The sequence below is a fragment of the Apium graveolens genome, chromosome 1 (assembly GCF_009905375.1).
Source record: "Apium graveolens cultivar Ventura chromosome 1, ASM990537v1, whole genome shotgun sequence".
Lineage (NCBI taxonomy): Eukaryota > Viridiplantae > Streptophyta > Magnoliopsida > Apiales > Apiaceae > Apium > Apium graveolens.
The window spans coordinates 173,920,060-173,942,365 of record NC_133647.1 but is presented as its reverse complement, the minus strand read 5'-3'; the positions used below and the strand labels follow the sequence as shown (position 1 = coordinate 173,942,365).

At 36.4% G+C, this 22,306-nt stretch overlaps 1 non-coding gene across 1 annotated transcript; it reads left to right on the top strand.

Annotated features, from left to right (window-relative positions):
• Nucleotides 1–21,511: 21,511 nt before the first annotated feature.
• LOC141681015 (small nucleolar RNA R71) lies at nt 21,512–21,618 on the top strand. The gene has a single exon (XR_012558480.1). It is a non-coding gene; the product is annotated as a small nucleolar RNA R71 (small nucleolar RNA).
• The last annotated feature ends 688 nt before the right edge of the window (nt 21,619–22,306 follow it).

Genomic DNA, 22,306 nt, shown 5'->3' with positions numbered 1-22,306 from the left:
CCTGTTCTAGTTCTGACACCTGCATCAGGATTTCCAATTATCAAATCAGGTGTATGTGATTTTGTCCACTTCCTTGCAGATGGAAGATTTTCTCTAGAACTGGATGCTCCCCCATGATCCATGCTGTCTTCAATTTCATTTTCTGATGCTCCCCCTGAAACTATGCTCTCTGAGTTGGATTCCTCAGAATTTAGATTTTCAGCACTAGCAGAACTTGGCTTATCAGAACTTGACGAATCAGAACTTGAAGAGCCAGATGTATGTTCTGATGTTTCTTGAGATGTGGTAAGATCTTGAGTATGCTCCCCCTGCATAGGCGCATCTTCCTTTGGCGTAGTCACCACAGTTTCAATAACATCAGAGTTTAATCCATCAGAGTTTACAGTATCAGGACTTAGATTGTCAGGATTATTAGTATCAGAATTTGAGTCTTCATTTTCAAATCTCAGCTGATCATGATCAATAAAATCTTCAAGACCAGTAATATTCTTGTCATCAAAAGAGACATTGATAGATTCCATGACCACTCTTGTTCTCAAATTATAGACTCTGAAGGCTTTTGTGGAAAGTGGATATCCAACAAAGATTCTTTCATCATCTTTTAGATCAAACTTGGATAGCTGTTCATGTTGAGTCTTGAGAACAAAACACTTGCATCCAAATACATGAAAGTACTTCAGATTTGGCTTCTTTTTCTTCACCATCTCATATGGTATTTTTCCATGCTTGTTAATGAGTGTTGCATTTTGAGTAAAACAAGCAGTCTGCACTGCTTCAACACAGAAATAGGTTGGAAGCTTTGCTTCTTCAAGCATTGTACGTGCAGCTTCAATGAGAGTTCTATTCTTCCTTTCAACAACTCCATTTTGCTGTGGAGTTCCAGAAGCAGAAAATTCCTGCTTTATTCCATGGTTTTTGCAGAACTCTTCCATTATCAAATTCTTGAACTCAGTGCCATTATCACTCCTTAAGATTTTCACAGAATCTTTGACCAATTTATCCAGATGTTTGACATGATCAATCAAGATAGATGCAGTTTCACTTTTTGTGTGCAAGAAATACACCCATGTGTATCTGGTGAACTCATCCACTATGACCAACGCATATTTCTTCTTTGCAATAGACATGACATTCACTGGACCAAATAGATCAACATGTAGTAGATGATAAGGATCAAGAATTGATGATTCAGTCTTGCTCTTAACAGAAGATTTTCTTTGTTTGGCTTTCTGACAGGAATCACAAAGGCCATCAGGAGCAAATACTGACTTTGGCAGTCCTCTCACAAGATCTTTCTTGACCAGTTCATTTATATTGTTGAAATTTAAATGAAAGAGTTTTTTGTGCCAATTCCAGCTTTCTTCAATTGATGCTCTACTCATCAGACAAATTGCAGAACCATCAGTACTTGTTGAAAGCTTAGCTTCATAAATGTTACCACGCATGTATCCTTTCAGAACAACTTTGCCTTTAGATTTACTCACAATTTCACAGTGTTCTTCAAAGAAATCAACATGATAACCTCTGTCACAGATTTGACTTATACTCAGCAGATTGTGTTTAAGTCCTGAGACCAGAGCTACTTCTTTAATTATGACATTCCCAAGATTGATATTTCCATATCCCAATGTTTTTCCAATGTTGCCATCTCCATAAGAAACACTTGGGCCAGCCTTCTCCACAAAGTCTGATAGCAGGGCCTTATTTCCAGTCATATGTCTTGAACATCGACTGTCCAGAACTAGAATGTTTTTCCTGTTGCCCTGCAATCACAAAGACCACTAATTATTAGTTTTAAGGACCCAGACTTGCTTGGATCCTTTGGTCTTATTAAGTTTGTTAACATTTGCCGCGGATTTAGCATCAGAGTTTATGTTAATATTTTTCTTATCAGAACTTACACTATCAGACTTTGAATCAGAATTTACACTAGAAGGAACAATGGAAACTTTCTTCAAAGGAGGTTTTATTTGATAATAATCATAGTACAAACTAAGATATTCCTTACAAGTATAAATGGAATGCCATAAACTACCACAATGAAAACAAGGATTTTGTGGTTTGTATCTAACAGACTGAATCTTAACTCCTGATTTTGAAGGTAAGGAGTTAATATTCTTATTCTTCCTGCAAAAAGAAGCCAGATGGTTAGAACTTCCACAGTTATGACATGTTTTCCTAGGAGCATCAGGAACAGGTTTATAATCATTGCTTTTATTCACACCTTCCTTTCCATTCCTATTTTTCCTAGGTGATTTTACCTTGTTTGCATTTTTAACATCTTTCAGCTTATGCTTAAGCTGCTTCTTTGTCATTAAGCCTATGTTTACTTCAGTTGTCTTTTCCTGTTTTAGTTTGTCAGAAGTTAATTCCTCTTTAACTTCTGATTTCTCATTTTCAGACTTTACAGTTACAAACTTAACAGGTTTTAAATTTGGCTTTTGCTTAACAACAGGCTTAATTTCTTCAGTTCCTTTATCATTCTTATCCTCTCCATAACCTAAGCCCTCTTTCCAGTTTCCACTACTTAGCAAATTTTGAGTTGTTTTGCCAGAGTTAGTCCAAGTCCTGATAATCTCTCTTTCCTTTTCTAACTCAGTTTTTAGAGATTCATTCATTTTTAGCACTTCATCCCTAACATAAAAAGCATCATCTCTATCCTTCTGAGTTTGATGGAACATGACTAACTCTTTTTCTAAGAAATCATTTCTTTTCTTAAAAGTAAGATTTTCAGAAGTTAATCTTTCACATATTAAAGTTTGATCTCTATAACTAACAAACATGGTTTTAAGATATCTTCTCAACTCATTAATATCATCAGTATGAAAAGCATAAGTAGTCTGAGGTACCTTTGTTTCAGCAGCTTTAGAACTGCTCTCAGCACTTTCTTTATCAGCATTTGCCATCAATGCATAGTTCTCCTCACTTTCAGAGTCTGAGGTGTCTGTCCAGCTTTTCTGCTTTGTGACAAGAGCCTTGCCTTTGTCACCCTTTGCCTTCTTGCAATCAGGAGATATGTGGCCTTTCTCACCACAGTTATAACATTTAACATTTGTATAATCTCCTCTGTCAGACTTTCCTCCTCTGCCTTCAGATCTTCTGTAATTCTTCTTATCAGAACTTATGCCTTTCCTGGAAAACTTCTTTCCCTTCCTGAACTTCCTGTATGCAATCTTTGTGATTCCTTTCACCATAATAGCACACAGCTTCATCATCTCCTCATCAGCATCAGTCTCAGGCAAGCTTTCAGAATCTGAGTCATCATCACTTTCAGAACTTGATGACTCAGTATCAGACTTTATGAAAAGAGCTTTACTCTTGTCTTTCCTTGAGGAAACTGCTTTGGGGGATTCTTCTTCAGCCTTAAGAGCAACTGTCCTTGACTTTCCTCCTTTCCTCTTGCTTCTTTGTTCCATCTCTAGTTCATGAGTCTTGAGCATTCCATAGATTTCATCAAGAGTTGTTTCATCAAGATTGTAGTTGTCTCTTATTGTCGTTGCCTTCAAATCCAAGCATTCAGGAAGAGCTAACAGGAATTTAAGGTTTGAATCTTCAAGATCATACTCTTTATCAACCAATGACAAATCATTCAAAAGTTTGACAAATCTATCATATAAATCATTCAATGACTCATTATTCTTTGAGTCAAAATGTTCATACTCTTGAGTGAGTATTGTCTTCCTGTTCTTCTTAATTGTGTCAGTTCCCTGATACCTTGTTTCCAGAGCATCCCATATCTCTTTAGCAGTCTTGCAGTTGATTACCCTGTTTGACATTACATTATCAATGGCACTATGCAGTAAGTGTTGTACCTTAGCATCCTTAGCAATTGATGCTATATCTTCAGCAGTATAATCACTCTTCTCCTTTAGTACGGTCTTTGCTGCTTCACCTGCAACTGCAACAGCGAGCTTGGTTGGTTTGTGAGGCCCTTCCTTGATTCTATCAAGGTATTCTGGATCTTTTGCTTCCAGGAACATGGTCATCCTTACCTTCCATATGGGATATTCAGATGGTCTCAGTATGGGAATTCTGATAGTCTCATACCGACTTTGGATTTGTGTCTTTGGAGGTTCTTCAGTTTTTGTAGGCTTAGTTGGAGTTTCTGTGTCAGACATGATTGTTTTTGGATCTTTAACTGTATGTGTGTTAACAGATTAGCTCTGATACCACTTGTTAGGTCACACACACTGTAGATGGGGTGAATACAGTGTATAATACAATTAAATCGAACTTTAATATCTTAAGTAACAGAAAACAAACTTTATTGAAACAATAAACTCTGTTACAGTATGGAACTGTTACCTCTCAGTGATGAACAAATATCACGAGAGCTGCTAGGGTTACTACGAATAATCTTCTCGAATTATGATAACACTTATAGTGTAAACCCTATGTCTGTGTTTATATACTACACAGTTACAAGATAATCGCTAATTGATATGGAATATAATTCTGCTTCCTAAAATATATCAATCAGATATCTTTTCTTCCAAGTATTCCATTCTTCACGGAACTCCTTCTTCATGCATATCTCTTCTTATGTTTATCTCGATCTTCTTTCCTTTAATCAGCTACTGTCCTTATCTGAACATACTCCAGCACTTAAGTTCTGATATCTAACTTCTGATGATTATCTCCTGATAATATAAGTACTGATATCCTTAAGTCCTGACTTTCAGTATAAGTACTGATTAATGGTTAAGTACTGATTTGTCCTGTTAAGTAAGATCTGAAATTTAAACATAAATCATATTAGCCATGACATTATCAAATATATCTAACATAGTATACTTCAACGTTTATTTATTCAAACCCGATTATTCCTTATAGATTATTAATTATGTAGATACAAACTAGTTGAGGAATATTATTTTAAATAAACCTTTTAGAGAGTAAACTCTTTCGAGGTATGATTAATATCAATTATCATTTAATTAATTATAGACTATTATTTAATTAAATATTATTTACTAAAGGATTATTATTGATTTAAAAATCATAGATCCTGATATAAAACATACTTTCTGATTTAGAAGTATCATTCGAATAATTTCAGATCGTTGGTGAATATTATCCCGACTTATTAATATTTGAATATAGTTTCAAGGAAAAATTTTCCCCTTATTGATTATCTGTTGACAACGGTCAACTCACATCCTTAGTACTTCTTCCAAAACTTTCGAAAGTACATATATATATATATATACAGTAAAGCGATGCCTATCAACAAGCAAAACGGTTGGAGGAACTTCGATGTGGTTCGAGTTCTCAAGACATGATAGGATTTCCTAAAGGACAAGGGAGGGGTAGAATCCAAGTACTTCGTGTATTGGATAGACTACTGGTACCGTAGGAGACGGTACAATATGTACCTATGGACCTGCGAAGTGTGTGTATACCCGAAATGAGGACACATAGCCCGTATGCGGCCAGGGTGATACCCGAGAGATGACAGTTTCGTCCTTCTACTAGTAGAAAAGGTTACTATTTCCGTAGTACGACTGATCATCATATGCGGTGGCTCCAGTGAATGTCCAAGTTCTTCCAATTGGAATTGAGATGCAATACCGTAACCCAAGCCTAGGTGCTGGGATTACTATCAAGGTATTCGCAGGTTATAAAAACCCCCTTAAAGAATTGTTTTCGTAAGAAGGTGTGTAACACCAAGGAAAACTATATTTGAATAAAACATATATATAATATATGATGATTTCATACAGTCATTTCCATACTGTACATTATTTTGCTGAGCAATATAGCTCACCCTTGTTTTCTTAAATTGACACAACACAACAGTGAATCAAGATGCCTGCCATGAGAACCACAACCAGGAAACGGGTAGGAAATGGCCAGCTATTCCGTAGATTGTTTGGTGTTGTACCTCAGGTAGTCAGGATAAGCTGGATTAGTTTTCAGTTGTTTATAGTTTGACTTATTTATAAGTATGGTTTATGTAAGATAAGAAACAAGAAACGTATATTTGGCCGGCGGACTAACCTTACCTAAAGGTCACTCCCCGGTAAGACTAATTATATTTGGGTTGTAATAAAATTACTCTAGTGATGATGGTTCGTTTCCAAGACAATAACCTATAAGTGTGTGTGTGATAAGTGTGGGGTCGTGAGGCGTGAGTATTTACATATTATAGTGTGAGTTGTGTGAGTTTAGATGGCGTGGCTTCCGAGACTCCTGACCCCGGGTTTTGGGGCGCCACATAAGAAGAACTATTCTAGTTTTTGACTTAGTAATAAGATACACAAAGTAAACTTAACTAAGCTCAATATCAGAATTTGCTTGTGTTAAAAGATTTCCTCATAAACAATTACTTCAAACATGGGATTTTTAGTATATTAAAGACTATTAGTTCAGCATCTAGCACAATTATCCTTATTGGATTGAATAGTCACAGAGACATGCATATCACTATCAGAGTTTAGAGATTCATATCAGACAACAATCAGCACTTTAAGCAAATTTCAATTTAAGCACATAATACACAAAGATAGTAATATCTGTAAATATAGATCATAAAATCTGATGTATCAGAACATAAACTAAGCAGATTTAGAGAAAATACCTGAAACCATTCCAAGTTCATTTACCAATCTTGTAAAAGTAGCTTCACACAGTGGTTTTGTGAAGATATCTATTAGTTGTTGGTCTGTTGGAACAAAATGCAATTCCATTGTACCTTCATCCACATGTTCCCTAATGAAGTGGTACCTAATGCTGATGTGCTTTGTCATTGAGTGTTGAACTGGATAACCTGTCATAGCAATAGGACTTTGATTATCACAGTAAATAGGAATTTTAGAAAATTCTAACCCATAATCCAGTAATTGATTCTTCATCCAAAGAATCTCTGCACAACAGCTTCCTGCAGCAATGTATTCTGCTTCTGCAGTTGATGTGGAAATTAACTTCGGTTTCTTGCTAAACCAAGAAACTAATCTGCCTCCAAGAAATTGGCAGCTTCCACTTGTGCTTTTCCTGTCAATTTTGCATCCTGCAAAATCTGCATCTGAGTAACCTATTAGCTTAAAGTCTGATTCTCTAGGATACCACAATCCCAGATTAGCTGTACCCTTAAGGTACTTGAAAATTCTTTTCACAGCTGTTAAGTGAGGTTCTCTTGGATCTGCTTGAAATCTCGCACAAAGACAGGTAGCATATATGATATCAGGTCTACTTGCAGTTAGATGAAGTAATGAGCCAATCATACCTCCGTAATCAGTAATATCTACTGATGTACCAGTATCCTTATCCAATTTTGTTGCAGTGGCCATGGGAGTGGATGCACTTGAACAATCTTGCATTCCAAATTTCTTCAGCAAATTTCTAATGTACTTGGATTGACATATAAAAGTTCCTTCTTCATTCTGCTTGACTTGAACGCCCAGAAAATAGCTAAGTTCCCCCATCATACTCATTTGATATCTTGACTGCATCAGTTTGGCAAACTTTTTACAAAGTCTGTCATTTGTAGAACCAAAAATGATATCATCAACATATATCTACACCAAAAGTAAGTCCTTTCCATGGTTGAGATAAAATAATGTTTTGTCAATAGTCTCTCTGTTAAATCCACTTTCCAGAAGAAACTGAGCTAGTATCTCATACCATGCTCTCCGAGCTTGCTTAAGGACATAAAGTGCTTTGTCAAGTCTGTAGATATGATTAGGAAATTTTGAATCTACAAAACCTGGAGGTTGTTCAACATATACTTCCTCTTCCAATTCTCCATTTAGAAAAGCACTTTTCACATCCATTTGAAAGACTATAAACTTTTTTTGAGCAGCATAAGCCAAAAATATCCTTATGGCTTCCAATCTAGCAACTGGTGCAAATGTTTCATCATAATCAATTTCCTCCTATTGAGAATATCCTTTTACAACCAGCCTTGCTTAATTCCTTGTAATTATGCCATCACTATCAGTTTTGTTTCTGAACAACCACTTTGTACCAACAACAGATCTGTTCTTTGGTCTTGGCACTAGGGTCCAGACTTTGTTTCTTTCAAATTCATTTAACTCTTCCTGCATTGCTTGCACCCAATCAGCATCTTGAAGAGCTTCTTCCACTTTTTTTGGTTCAGTTTGAGAGAGAAAAGAGTGATAAAGACATTCATTTGATGTAGCTGTTCTAGTTCTGACACCTGCATCAGGATTTCCAATAATTAAGTCAGGTGTATGTGCTTTAGTCCACTTCCTTGCAGATGGAAGATTTTCTCTAGAACTGGATGCTCCCCATGATCTATGCTGTCTTCATCAATATTTTCTGATTCTCCCCCTGAAATTATGCTCTCTGAGTTGAATCCTTTAGAATTTGAGTTTCCAGAAATATCAGCACTTGAGTTTCCAGAATTATCAGAACTTGGCCCATCAGAACTTGATGAATCAGAACTTGAAGAGCCTGTTGTAGGTTCTGATGCTTCTTGAAATGTGGTTGTATCTTCAGTATGCTCCCCCTGCACAGGTGCATCTTCCTTTGGTGTAGTCACCACATTTTCAATAACATCAGAGTTTGCAGTATCAGAGTTTAGACTGTCAGGATTTACAGTATCAGAATTTAAAACTTCATTCTCAAATCTCAGCTGATCATGATCATTATAATCTTCAAGTCCTGTAATCTTCTTATCATCAAAAGAGACATTGATAGATTCCATGAAAACCTTTGTTCTTAAATTTTAGACTCTGAATGCTTTTGTGGAAAGTGGATATCCAACAAAAATTCCTTCATCAGCTTTTAGATCAAATTTGGATAGCTGTTCAGGATGAGTCTTAAGAACAAAACACTTGCATCCAAATACATGAAAATACTTCAGATTTGGCTTCTTTTTCTTCACCATCTCATATGGTGTTTTTCCATGCTTGTTAATGAGTGTTGCATTCTGAGTAAAACAAGCAGTCTGCAAAGCTTCAGCCTTCAGCCCAAAAGTAGGTTGGCAACTTTGCTTCATCAAGCATAGTTCGTGCAGCTTCAATAAGAGTTCTATTCTTTCTTTTAACAACTCCATTTTGCTGTGGAGTTCCAGGAGCAGAAAATTCCTGCTTTATTCCATGGTCTTTGCAGAACTCTTCCATGATTAAATTCTTGAACTCAGCGCCATTATCACTTCTTAAGATCTTCACAGAATCTTTGACCAATTTATCCATTTGCTTGACATGATCAATCAAAATAGATGCAGTTTCACCTTTTGTGTGCAAGAAATACACCCATGTGTATCTGGTGAACTCATCCACTATGACCATATCATATTTCTTCTTTGCAATAGACATGACATTCACTGGACCAAATAGATCGACATGTAGTAGGTGATAAGGCTCAAGAATTGAAGATTCAGTCTTGCTCTTGAATGAAGATTTTCTTTGTTTTGCCTTTTGACAGGAATTACAAAGACCATCAGGAGCAAATACTGATTTTGGCAAACGTCTCACAAGATCTTTCTTGACAAGTTCATTTATATTGTTGAAATTTAAATGAGAGAGTTTCTTGTGCCAATTCCAGCTTTCTTCAATTGATACTCTACTTAACAGACAGATTGCAGAACCATCAGTACTTGTTGAAAGCTTGGCTTCATAAATGTTACCATGCCTGTATCCTTTCAGAACAACTTTGTCTGTAGATTTTCTTACAACTTCACAGTGTTCTTCAAAGAAATCCACATGATAACCTCTGTCACATATTTGACTAACACTGAGCAGATTGTGTTTAAGTCCTGAGACCAGAGCTACTTTTTCAATGATGACATTCCCCAGATTGATATTGCCATATCCCAAAGTTTTTCCCATGTTGCCATCTCCATAAGAAACACTTGGGCCAGCTTTCTCCACAAAGTCTGATAGCAGGGCTTTATTTCCAGTCATATGTCCTGAACATCCACTGTCCAGTACTATGATGTTTTTCCTTTTGCCCTGCAATCACAAAGACCACTAATGATTAGTTTTAAGGACCCAGACTTGCTTGGATCCTTTGGCCTTATTAAGTTTGTTAACATTTGCAGCGGATTTAGCATCAGAGTTTATGTTAACATTTTTCTTATCAGCATTTACACTATCAGACTTTGTATCAGAACTTACACTAGAAGGAACAATGCTAACTTTCTTTAAAGAAGGTTTTATTTGATAATAATCATAGTACAAACTATGATATTCCTTACAAGTATAAATGGAATGCCATAAACTACCACAATGAAAACAAGGATTTTGTGGTCTATATCTAACAGACTGACTCTTAACTCCTGACTTTGAAGGTAAGGAGTTTATGTTCTTATTTTTCCTGCAAAAAGAAGCCAGATGGTTATAAATTCCACAGTTATAACATTTCTTTCTAGGAGCATTAGGAACATGCTTATAATCATTACTTTTATTCACACCTTCCTTTCCATTCCTATTTTCCCTAGGTGGATTTACCTTGTTTACATTCTTAACATCTTTCAGCTTATGCTTAAGCTGTTTCTTTGTCATTAAGCCTATGTTAACTTCAGTTGGCTTATCCTGTTTTGGTTTGTCAGAAGTTAATTTCTCTTTAACTTCTGATTTATTAATATCAGACTTTACAGCTATAAACTTAACAGGATTTACCTTTGGCTTTTGTTTAACAACTACAGGCTCAATTTCTACAGTTCCCTTATCATTCTTATCATCTCCATAACCTAAGCCTTCTTTCCAGTTTCCACTACTTAACAAATTCTGAGTTGTTCAGCCAGAGTTAGTCTAAGTCCTGATAATCTCTTTTTCCTTTTCTAACTCAGTTTTTAGAGATTCATTTATTTTAAGTATTTCATCCCTAACATAAAAGGCATCATCTCTATCTTTCTGAGTTTGATGGAACATGACTAACACTTTTTCTAAATAATCATTCCTCTTCTTATAAGCAAGATTTTTAGAAGTTAATCTTTCACATGTTAAAGTTTGATCTCTATAACTAATGAACATGGTTTTAAGATATCTTCTCAACTCATTAATATCATCAGTATGAAATGCATAAGTAGTTTGAGGTACCTTTAACTCAGCAGCATCAGAACTGCTATCAGCATTTGCCATCAAGGCATAGTTCACTTCACTCTCAAAATCTGAAGTGTCTGTCCAGCTTTTCTTCTTTGTGACAAGAGCCTTGCCTTTGTCACTCTTCACTTTCTTGCAATCAGGAGATATGTGGCCTTTCTCACCATAATTGTAGCATTTGACATTTGTGTAATCTCCTCTGTCAAACTTTCCTCCTTTGCCTTCAGATTTTCTGAAACTCTTCTTATCAGAACTTGCACCTTTCCTGGAAAACGTCTTTTCCTTTCTGAATTTCCTGTATGCAATCCTTGTGATTCCTTTCACCATAAGAGCACACAGCTTCATCATCTCTTCATCAGGATCCATCTCAGGTAAGCTTTCAGTTTCAGAGTCATCATCAGTATCAGAACTTGATGATTCAGTATCAGACTTTGTGATGAGAGCTTTTCCCTTGCCTTTCCTTGAGGCAGATGCTTTGGGGAATTCCTCCTCAGCCTTAGGAGCGACTGTCCTTGACTTTCTTCCTTTTCTCTTGTTTCTTTGTTCCATCTCAAGTTCATGAGTCTTGAGCATCCCATAAATTTCATCAAGAGTTGTTTCTTCAAGATTATAGTTGTCTCTTATAGTGGTGGCCTTCAAATCCCAACTTTCAGGAAGAGCTAACAGGAATTTAAGATTTGAATCCTCAAGATCATATTCCTTGTCAACTAGTGATAAATCATTCAAGAGTTTGACAAATCTGTCATATAAACCAGTTAATGACTCATCAGGCTTTGAGTCAAAGTGCTCATACTCTTGAGTGAGTATAGTCTTCCTGTTCTTCTTAATTGAATCAGTTCTCCAGCATCTTGTCTCCAAAGCATCCCATATCTCCTTTGATGTCTTGCAGTTGATTACCCTGTTTGACATTACATTATCAATGGCACTATGCAGCAAGTGTCGTACCTTAGCATCCTTCGCAATTGATGAGATATCTTTAGCAGTGTAATCACTCTTCTCCTTTGGTACAGACTTTGCTGGTTCATCTGCAACTACAATAGAGAGTTTGGTTGGCTTGTGTGGTCCTTCATTGATTCTGTCAAGGTATTCTGGATCAGTAGCTTCCAGAAACATAGACATCCTCACCTTCCATATGGAATATTCAGATGGTTTCAGTATGGGAACTCTAATAGTCTCATATCGACTATTGATTTGAGTCTTTGGAGGTTCTTCAGTTTTGGTGGGCTTGGTTGGAGTTTGTTCTTCTTCAGACATGATTGTTTCCGGATCTTAAACTGTTTGTGTGTTAACAGATCTGCTCTAATACCACTTGTTAGGTCACACATACTGTAGAAGGGGGTTGAATACAGTGTTTATCACAATCAAATCGAATTAAAGAACACAAGTAACAGAAAACAAGCTTTATTAAACTCTGTTACAATATGGAACTGTCCTCTCTCAGTGATGAACAAACTATCACGAGAGCTGCTAGGGTTATAATAAATAATAACTTCGATTATGATAACACATATAGTGTAAACCCTTTGTCTGTGTTTATATACTACACAGTTACAAGATAATCTCTAATTGATATGGAATATAATTCTGCTTCCTAAAATATATCTACTAGTTATCTTTTCTTCCAAGTATTCTATTCTTCATAGAATTCCTTCTTCATGCATATCTCTTCTTGCGTTTGTCTTGATCTTCTTTCCTTTCAATCAACCGCCTTCCTTATCTGAAAGTCTCCTTAAGTCCTGATATTAGCTTCTGATAAATATCTCCTGATAACTTAAGTTCTGACAACTTAAGTTCTGACTTCAGTATAAATGTTGATTTCCAGTTAAGTACTGATTTGTCCTGTTAAGTAAGATCTGAAAACTAAACATAAATCATATTAGTCATGACATTATCAAATATATCTAACAATGAAGTTACAAGATACTCCAATATACATATATCTTTTCCGAATACTACTTGAACTACCACCGTTCAAGTTATTATCAGTTGCAAAAGTTCATCACACAGATGAGACTACAAGATAAGACTTGAATAGACACAATCTTTGAAATATCATTTAAAGAAATGAAGTTACTAGATACTTCATTAATTTCCGATATATATATACACCTATATATATATCTCATACATTCCTTGAAACCCTCTGTTACGAAAAGTATAAACAGAGTTATAATACCCACTGAATTTAGAAAGAAGAAAACTTTGGCATAAACCCGATATCTTGCTGATCAGGAAAAGATACCAATTAAGTCACCTTTTATACTAGTAGATTGATGAATCCCCCACTGGTCATCACCCTGGCTGCATTAGGACCTTATGCTGGATTGCCACTCAGCCACTTACGCATTGATGGACTCCCACTGAGCCACTTACACTTTCATGGACCCCCACTGAGCCCATGTTGCTTATACCGACGCATTTCGATCGGGCTTACTTCCCGAATGTTGGGCAAGTAATCAAACTCTTTTATCAAGTTAGCAACTTCGTTGCTCCAAAAATACACCATGGAGCCGGATCCCTTAGGCTTTGAGCGAGTATTTAAATCCCTTTCGAAAGGAAGATCTTAAATCTCAAAATGAGTTTTGGAATCCGCTCTAACTTTTAAAATCATTTTGAAGACTCAAAAATATTTTAAAGAATGTTTAGAGTAATGATGATTTAATAAAATAAATCATTCCCGATATTTTAGAAAATATATGAATATTATTATTTAAATAATATTCCCATAAGGATAATCTTATTAAAATAATTGAAGTAGAAGTTTTAAAAACTCATACTTGAAACGAATAATAAATAACAAAAGATATACTTAAACAAAAGTACGATCTTTATTTGAATAATCGAAAATAAGTTTGATTATTATTCAAAACTATCGAATATACCTTATTCGATTAATAGTTATAGAAAGCTATATATATATATGTATTATACTCGGGAACATCGACTCCCGGTTTAGAAAATGTTCACCTTTGGGTCCCCTATACCAAGGGTATACACAACTACTGCTTATCTCTAGCATAGGTATTATGCAACTTATAAGCATTTGAATTGATAATAGAATATCAAGATTATGAAACAGGCATGCATATAAATATCATATCACATGCTCCAATATATCGCAAGACTTTGCTAATAATAACCATGCACTTATCTCAAAATAATGCATCAATATATTACATCACAACAACAGTATAACGGGTTGAAAACTTGCCTGAGTGTTCCGGGGTAGACTTAAGCTTAAAGTGGGTCCGGTAACCTATGAATAACAACATATCCGGAATTAGACCACGGTCACTTAAGAAACTAGTCAAAAATCACTCATACCCTAACGGTCGCTTTCGGTCACTTATACGCTTAACGATTTGCATTAATTGCTCGCGTACCCTCGGCTCCACTAATTTTAATAAATTAACTGTTACGAATTTTAAGGTGACTCTTTCGCGAATACTTTACCAACTTCCTAATCCACCTTACATATTTTCTTCGTAATCCAATTAGTCTTTTAAGGGCCTTAAACAAGGTTTCAAAATTGAGCGAGGGGTAATGGTTCGCTCGCAAAACGCCGTTACTTAAAACAGTCATTTCTCCTAAACCGTACATCCGATCTAAGCGAACCACATACCAAAATGAAGCTTACGACATGATCTATCTAAACCTGGAAAAGGTCAGAATCTTACAGTGAGTTCACGGGTCTTAAAGCTAAGCACAAAAGCAGTCTAAGGTAAATCGGGCATTACGACGGCTATATTTACGCGATTCTCAAAATAATTACCACTCTAAATCCTCATCAATTCACTCCCATCCTCCAACAATCAATAACACAACAAATACAACTTAAACCACTGAAAAATCAGTCCACACTCCAAGGTTTTAACAACTCATTCAATCACTACAAATTTACCATTCAAAATCAACACAACCTCACAAAAATTACTACTAAGCGTGGATCTAACTATACATTTACCAATTCATCTAAAAAATTAAAAAATCAAGCTTAGTACTATAGGTCAAGAAGTTTTTATACCTTAATTTGTGAGTGAAAAGTTTCTAGGGAGCCTTAAAACCTTGATCAATCCTTATACAAGCTTGGATCTCTCAAACAACGTAGAAAACATAAAGTTAGATTTTGAAATTTCTAAAAGTTCGATTTAAAGAACTCTAAAACTGAAGGTCTTACCATGATTATTTGGACGAGACTTGTGAGCAAGAGTTGTAGGCCATCTTAATACATTTCCAACGAGCTATAGAACACAATATTTGAGTGAGTATTGAAGGAGATATGGTAGTCTGAAGTTGCTGGTATTATTTTGGCCGAGAGCAAAATGATGAAATAGAAAAAATGGAAAAGCTTCTTTGATTTCCTTGAATAAATATCTTCTCCATTTCTTGCCATGTGTCAATCCCTTGTGGTTTGATGATGTCATAATCCTTGGCTTCTTCTACAAGCTTGTCTCTTGGTCGGTTATTTGTTTTACGGTTCGCTTAATTCTCGTTCTCGTTAATAGTTTGAGGGATCATATACGGGATCTTATTACTTGGGCTTCCCTGAACCTTTATTAATATCTTAAATTCCTTTAATGATCCTCTTCTATAATCCTTAAATAAAAATCCTTTTAATCATGTTACCTTATACTCAATTCTTTCGGCATCTGGTGGATTTTCGGGAAAAATCAAAGTGTTAGGATTCGAATTCTGACGATCTTTACATACACTCATTTACTTTATGGAATACTAATACGATCTCAGAATTTCCATAACAGTACTCCTATATAGTGTGGTATGATAATTTTCCTTAATCAACATAATCAGAAAAAAATTACTATTCATCAGGGTTTCAAAAATTTCCAAAAATTGGGGTTATTACATAAAATCATACAAACAGGATACAAAATCAGTATTTAAATTAATTACTGATAAAGTGGAATCAATATTTATACTTTGTGATTCTGAAGACTCGGATGGTTTGAAGACATCAAGTGGATGTACTAATAAGATATCAGTAGATGGTGGTGATGGATGAATCCTGCCTTCAACATCTAAACCAATACCACTGCTTCAGGAGTTAAGCCTTCATTGTAACTTTGATGCAATGGTTCTTGTGGGGCATGAGATTCAGAAGTTGTTGGATGACTTTGACTTCCAGGTTCTTGTGTACTCTTATCCTCAGATTCAGATTCTGACTCTTATGCAGCTCCTAGCTTGAGGCCAACTCTATGCTTTGAATATGCTTCTCAATAGTGTGATAGATATCTTTAACCCATGCAACTTCAACTTTGATTCTAGCAATTTCATCATCATGCCATTGTTGAATGGACTTTTCGGCAAGAGGCTCTTATTCTTCAACATCTGCGACACTACTTTGAATTGCGGGTTCTTGTGGGATTGGATCAGAATGTGTAGTAGTTGTTGTATCCCTTTGATATACAGGTTCATGTATACTTGATCCAGGGAAAAGACCTTCTCTCTGTAGCCTCTTGACACTCTCCTCTACTTGCTCATGAGTAATTTCCCTTACTCTTTTCTTAGTTGGCTTCACAGGAGAATCAGACAATTCCACAGGTGCATCTGGATTTATTTGGAATTCAGGATTTGTTGGAGTAGATGCACTATGTGTCTCCTCAGCAATTTCTTTCTTAATTTTGATCAGATTTTGAGTATAGTAGGCTTTGGTCAGCTTTCTTTTCTTTGGCCTTGGGCTTGTACCAGTTTCATCAGTATCTCTGGCACCTTGAACATCATCAATAGTTGTGCCCTCATCAGTTGGTAGAACAACTGGTGTTAGGGCAAAAAATCGCGCTAAAATTCACGCAAGTATACGCGTTCGCAAGTAGTATAAGATATAAATCAAATTCATTCCCATAGAGACTCTTTCGTTAATTTAAAAATATGCACCTATGTAACAATGATATGGTTATTATCCAATGCTAAGACAAATAACAAGTTGAGATTCTTTATAACTAAGAATTAAACTAACAATTATAACTAAGAGAACAAGAATGGTTGAATTAATATATATGACAAACATGGGATCCTAACTTCATTAAATACTTCATTCAATAGTCTTTTTGTTTTTAACCTTAGCATGTAATGGTGATGACACTAATCAGATAACACGAAACTAGTAAATGCCAACTTTCGTTGTACGAATACCAAACATCCACAAAAGAGATAGAAGTTGAATAGACACCAATTATGCTTAATCCTTATATGTCTTTAAGAATTAAAAACATAACGATTTAATGCGCAAGTTATCTATCGTGATTACATAGGGTAAGTAAGATGGTTAAAATTACCTACGAATCATGCATAACAATAACACATGAACCTATGCAAGCATGACAAGTTCTAAACCTCTATATTCACTGTCGTTTCTATAGAGATTAACACGCTATCTTATATGTTAGCTACACACATAAGATGAATAAGCACAACCAATACTAGGTTATCATACAATCACCACATACCAAGATATTGAAATAAATTAACTATAGAAATCTATAATTAAATCTGCTAGAACCCCACGATAACGATTAGTTCATAACCGAACTCATCATCACCATGGGTTCCAATGAAAGCATGATAATAAACAATATAAGAGTACTAGGGTTCAAAGACAAATCGAAAACAAGCATCCAAGTAACAACTATATCAAAGAAAACAAAAGTCTTCTTCTCCGTAACCGTCTCTTGCTCTCTAGGTCTTCTTATTGCTCTCCCAGGTTTCCTTGTTGTTAAAAACGTCTTTTTATTGGTATATATAGGCTCCAGGATGACTAAGACTCTCAAAATCTTCTATTTCGACTAAAATCAGGATTCTGGGGCTGAAACAGGGCGCGGACGCTCTGTTTTCGGGCGCGGTCACGCTGGAATAGTGTTTTCAGCGGCGCGGGCGTGCTAGTTCTGGCGCGGCCGCGCTGACCTTTTAGAAAAATTCTGACATTTCTTTTTTTGGCCGTATCTTGAGTTCTGCTCATCAGAATTAGGCGATTCAACTTCCCACGTGAAGATAACGAGATTCTCTACAACTTGAGAATGGCCTAGGCTTACAATTCTGATCTTTTTTCAGCATATTTCTTTAAAAAGCTTCTTTCTTCATTTAACAGATGCCTGGAATGCACAAACCTAATGCATGAATGCAACTACGTGAATGCAACTAATGATAATGCAATCGATCCCCTCCGGATAACCATAACCAAATGAATAAGCCAATGCCTATAAGAATGCAATGACTCAAAACAGAGCTCGATTAAATCCCACAAACCAACTCACAAACCAGAAACGTGCGTGTGTGGATGCTTAATAGATTTACTCTCGATACTAGATCAATAACCATACTTATCTTTCATCAAAACAATCACAAGTTTATAAACAGAATAGACAATAAACGCGTAATGACTCATAACACCTTCATTCTACTAGAGTTATACGAGGATTCACGCTATTATTAAACACATATCACATATGCTTATTTGATCGTACAATGAATGAGGTCCCAAAAGACTTATGCAATAATACCCATGTAGCGAGCGTTATGTTAGCAGATCCCAGACTATGAAAAGCCTTAGGTCACTAGGCACAAAGTCCCCTAAGAACTTAATAACTCGAGTATTAAAGAACTCACTCTTGATCAATTATGCACAAACACATACTTTACTTTTCTTTTATTTTATTTTTTCTTTTTTTTTCTTCAAAGATTTCTGAATGAGTGTGTTTCGCTCCATCTCATTCAACCCTAGACTACTCATATAAATATGAGCCGGCTACTAGCCATTTGATGCCTAGCCTTACAACAACTAGCAATGAAATATAAGCTTTTCTCTAGTTTAAAAATTCAGTGTTATTTTGTCATTACGAGAATAGCAAAAATTCTAAATATAAACCAGTGATTAAATCTTAACTAATAAACAAACATAATTATGATCTAGATCAAAAGCAATCCTATAAGACTTTGTGAAAAATTTTCTTCTGGCATGCAAATCAATTTTTTTAAGACTTAAACATCACCTATTCATCATCACCACACTCAAATCAACATCAACTTATAAAATAGAATATTTTATCTTAAGGGATCATGCTAAATATGCATGCAAATGCAACTATATGAAATTACATAAAAAAAATAAACAAATATGTCATGTATGAAGCTTCATGCACCACTACGAATGAAATACAACTATATGCAACATGAATCTATATGAACTATATGGACACACATAAACTAATCCTTACATTATCACCCCCAAACTTAAAATTTTCAATGTCCTCATTGAAGGTAATAATAAGGATTTCAGGCATACCTAATCGTCGAAAAGATCACCCTCCTCGGGTGGGGGATCAGATGGCCAATCAACCTCGACACTAGTGGCTCAGAAAATAGTGCCCAAAGCCTGTGTCAAATCTGCAGCAAAATGATGGAGAATGTCGTGCATGGCCTCCATACGCCTAGTCACTCGCCTGTACTGCTCATCACCAACACAAGTCCTATCAACTACCTGTTGCACATGAGAAGAACCCTCTATAGGCACTGGAAGATCCGTCCAGCCACTCTCTACATCATCAAAAATATATCCCAACCCCTTTTTATGGGGTGCACCTAAGAATGAATAACTCAAGTGATCTGGAAGTCGGTTGAGCTCAAGTGTGGGAGCTTCTTCAATAGATGGTTCAAAACGCTCCTGAGAATTTTTTAGCTCTGCTAACCCAAGAGAATCGAATGTCATATCCAACTTCCTCTTCCACGGAGGTGCATTCGAAACCTGCATTTTCTCTGCTCCTTCTTCATCTTCAATAACTGATTCCCCTATTAAGGATCTCTCTAAGGTATCTGAGTTTGGCAATTGCTCAGGCTCTGAATTTATGACAGAGTCAACCCACTCTACTTTAAAGCACTCCTCTTTAGATGTGGGTAACTTTATTGCCTTGAACATATTAAAAGTGATCTTTTGATCGTGAACCTTCATCGTAAGCTCTCTTTTTTGCACATCCATCATAGTTCGGCCAGTAGCTAAGAATGGTCTCCCCAAGATAATGGGAATCTTCTTGTCCTCCTCAAAGTCAAGAATTACAAAGTTAGCAGGAAAGATAAGTTTGTCCACCTTGACTAACACATCCTCCACAATGCCTCGTGGATATGTAATTGAACGATCGGCCAACTACAAGGACATATATGTCGGCTTCAGATCAGGTAGACGAAGCTTCTTGAAGATAGACAAAGGCATCAGATTGATGCTATCTCCCAAATCACATAAATATTTATCAAACGACAAGTTTCCAATAGTACAAGAAATAGTGAAACTTCCAGGATCTTTAAGCTTCGGAGGCAACATTTGTTGCAGAACAACACTGCACTCCTCTGTAAGAACAACGGTCTCTAAGTCATCGAGCTTCACTTTCCGAGAGAGAATACCTTTCATAAACCTCACATAGTTAGGCATCTGTTCAAGAGCTTTAGCGAAAGGTAAGTTGATATGAAGTTTCTTGAACACCTCCAGAAACTTAGCAAAATGCTTATCCAACTTCTGCTTCTACAGCCTTTTAGGAAAAGGAGGTGGAGGATAGACCTATTTCTCCCCTATATTACCCTCAGGAGGAGTGTGTTCCCCAGTTTTCTTCCTTGATTCCACTCCTGCTTCCTTCTGCACATCTTCTTCAGCCAAAACTTCAGATTCTGGAACTTGAGATTTTTCAGGGCTTGCAACCTTCCAAGACCTCAATATAATTGCCTTAACCTGCTCTTCTGCTTCCTTCTTGCCTAGAACTTCTGCATCACTAGATAACGTTCCTGGTAGTCGATTAAATAAGGTGTTAGCAATTTGTCCTATCTAGTTCTCCAGAGTCTTGATAGAAACAGCCTGGCTTTGGCATATAAGAGCCTGGTTTTTGCACATAAGCCTCTACTCCTCCAATTCAGATTTTTCATTCGAAGATTGACTTGAATCATGAGTTTGTTATTGAAGTTGGAGTTGTTGTCTTGGTGCAAATTGCTGCTGAAAACCAGGAGGATTGAATTGCTTGTTCCCAAACTGCTGGAATGGCTGTTGCATTGCATTCTGATTGTTGCTCCAGCTGAAGTTAGAATGATTCCAGTTATCAGGATGATAAGTGTATGGAACTGGTTGCTGCAATTTCTGAAATTTGCTCACAAACTGATCTGATTCACTAGATATAGCGCATTTCTCCGTCGCATGCGAACCTGCACACAGCTCACAAACTCTGGTTATCTGATTAACACCATAGTTAGCCAGAGAATCGATCTTCATAGACAACGCCCTTAGTTGAGCATTGATAGCTGTAACTGTATCCACTTCAAGAACTCCTGCTACCTTGCCCTGTGGAAATCTCCGGGTTGGATACTAATATTCATTAGCAGCCATCAGTTCAATTAGATCATAAGCTTCCTCATAGCTCTTTGCCCATAATGTTCCACCTAATGTTGCATCGAGCATGGGTCTTGACTGTGCTCCCAACCCGTTATAGAAACAATTGATAATCATCCAATTAGGCATTCCATGATGAGGACACTTCCTAATCATCTCCTTGTAGCACTCCCAAACTTCCTATAAAGATTCTCCTTATTGTTGAATAAATTGAGTAAGAGCATTTCTGATTGTAGTTGTCTTTGCCATAAGGAAGAATTTAATGAGAAACTTTTGACCAAGATCTTCCCAAGTAGTATTCGAACCAGCTGGTAGAGAGTGTAACCAGGTCTTAGCCTTGTCCCTCAGAGAGAATGGGAATAGTCTCAGCTTCACAGCATCTTCAGAAACACCATTGAACTTGAAGGTGTCGCAGATCTCAATGAAATCCCTAATGTGCATATTGGGATCTTCCGTTGGCGAACCCCTAAACTGGATTAAATTCTGCACCCATTGATTCGTGCTAGACTTGATTTCAAAAGTATTAGTCGAGATGGCTGGTTTGACAATGCTAGACTGAATGTCATTGATCTTCGGTTAAGAATAATCCATCAAAGCCTTTGGATTCGCTGCTGGTTCTCCCATTGCATCAAAAACTTCTTCTTCAACTTTTTCCTCAACAAAGACACGAGATTGAGAACGCGTTCTCATACACGCTCTCTAGAGTACCTGAAACAAAACAAGTACCCGTGTAAGTAAAATATCAGAGTCACTGAACTTTGATGATCACGGATGACAAATACATAAACTAAACAATTAACAACACCGAGTCCCCGATAGCGGCTCTAAAAACTTGTTAGGGCGAAAACACGTGCTAAAATTCACGCAAGTATACGGGTTCGCAAGTAGTATAACATATAAATCAAATTCGTTCCCACGGAGA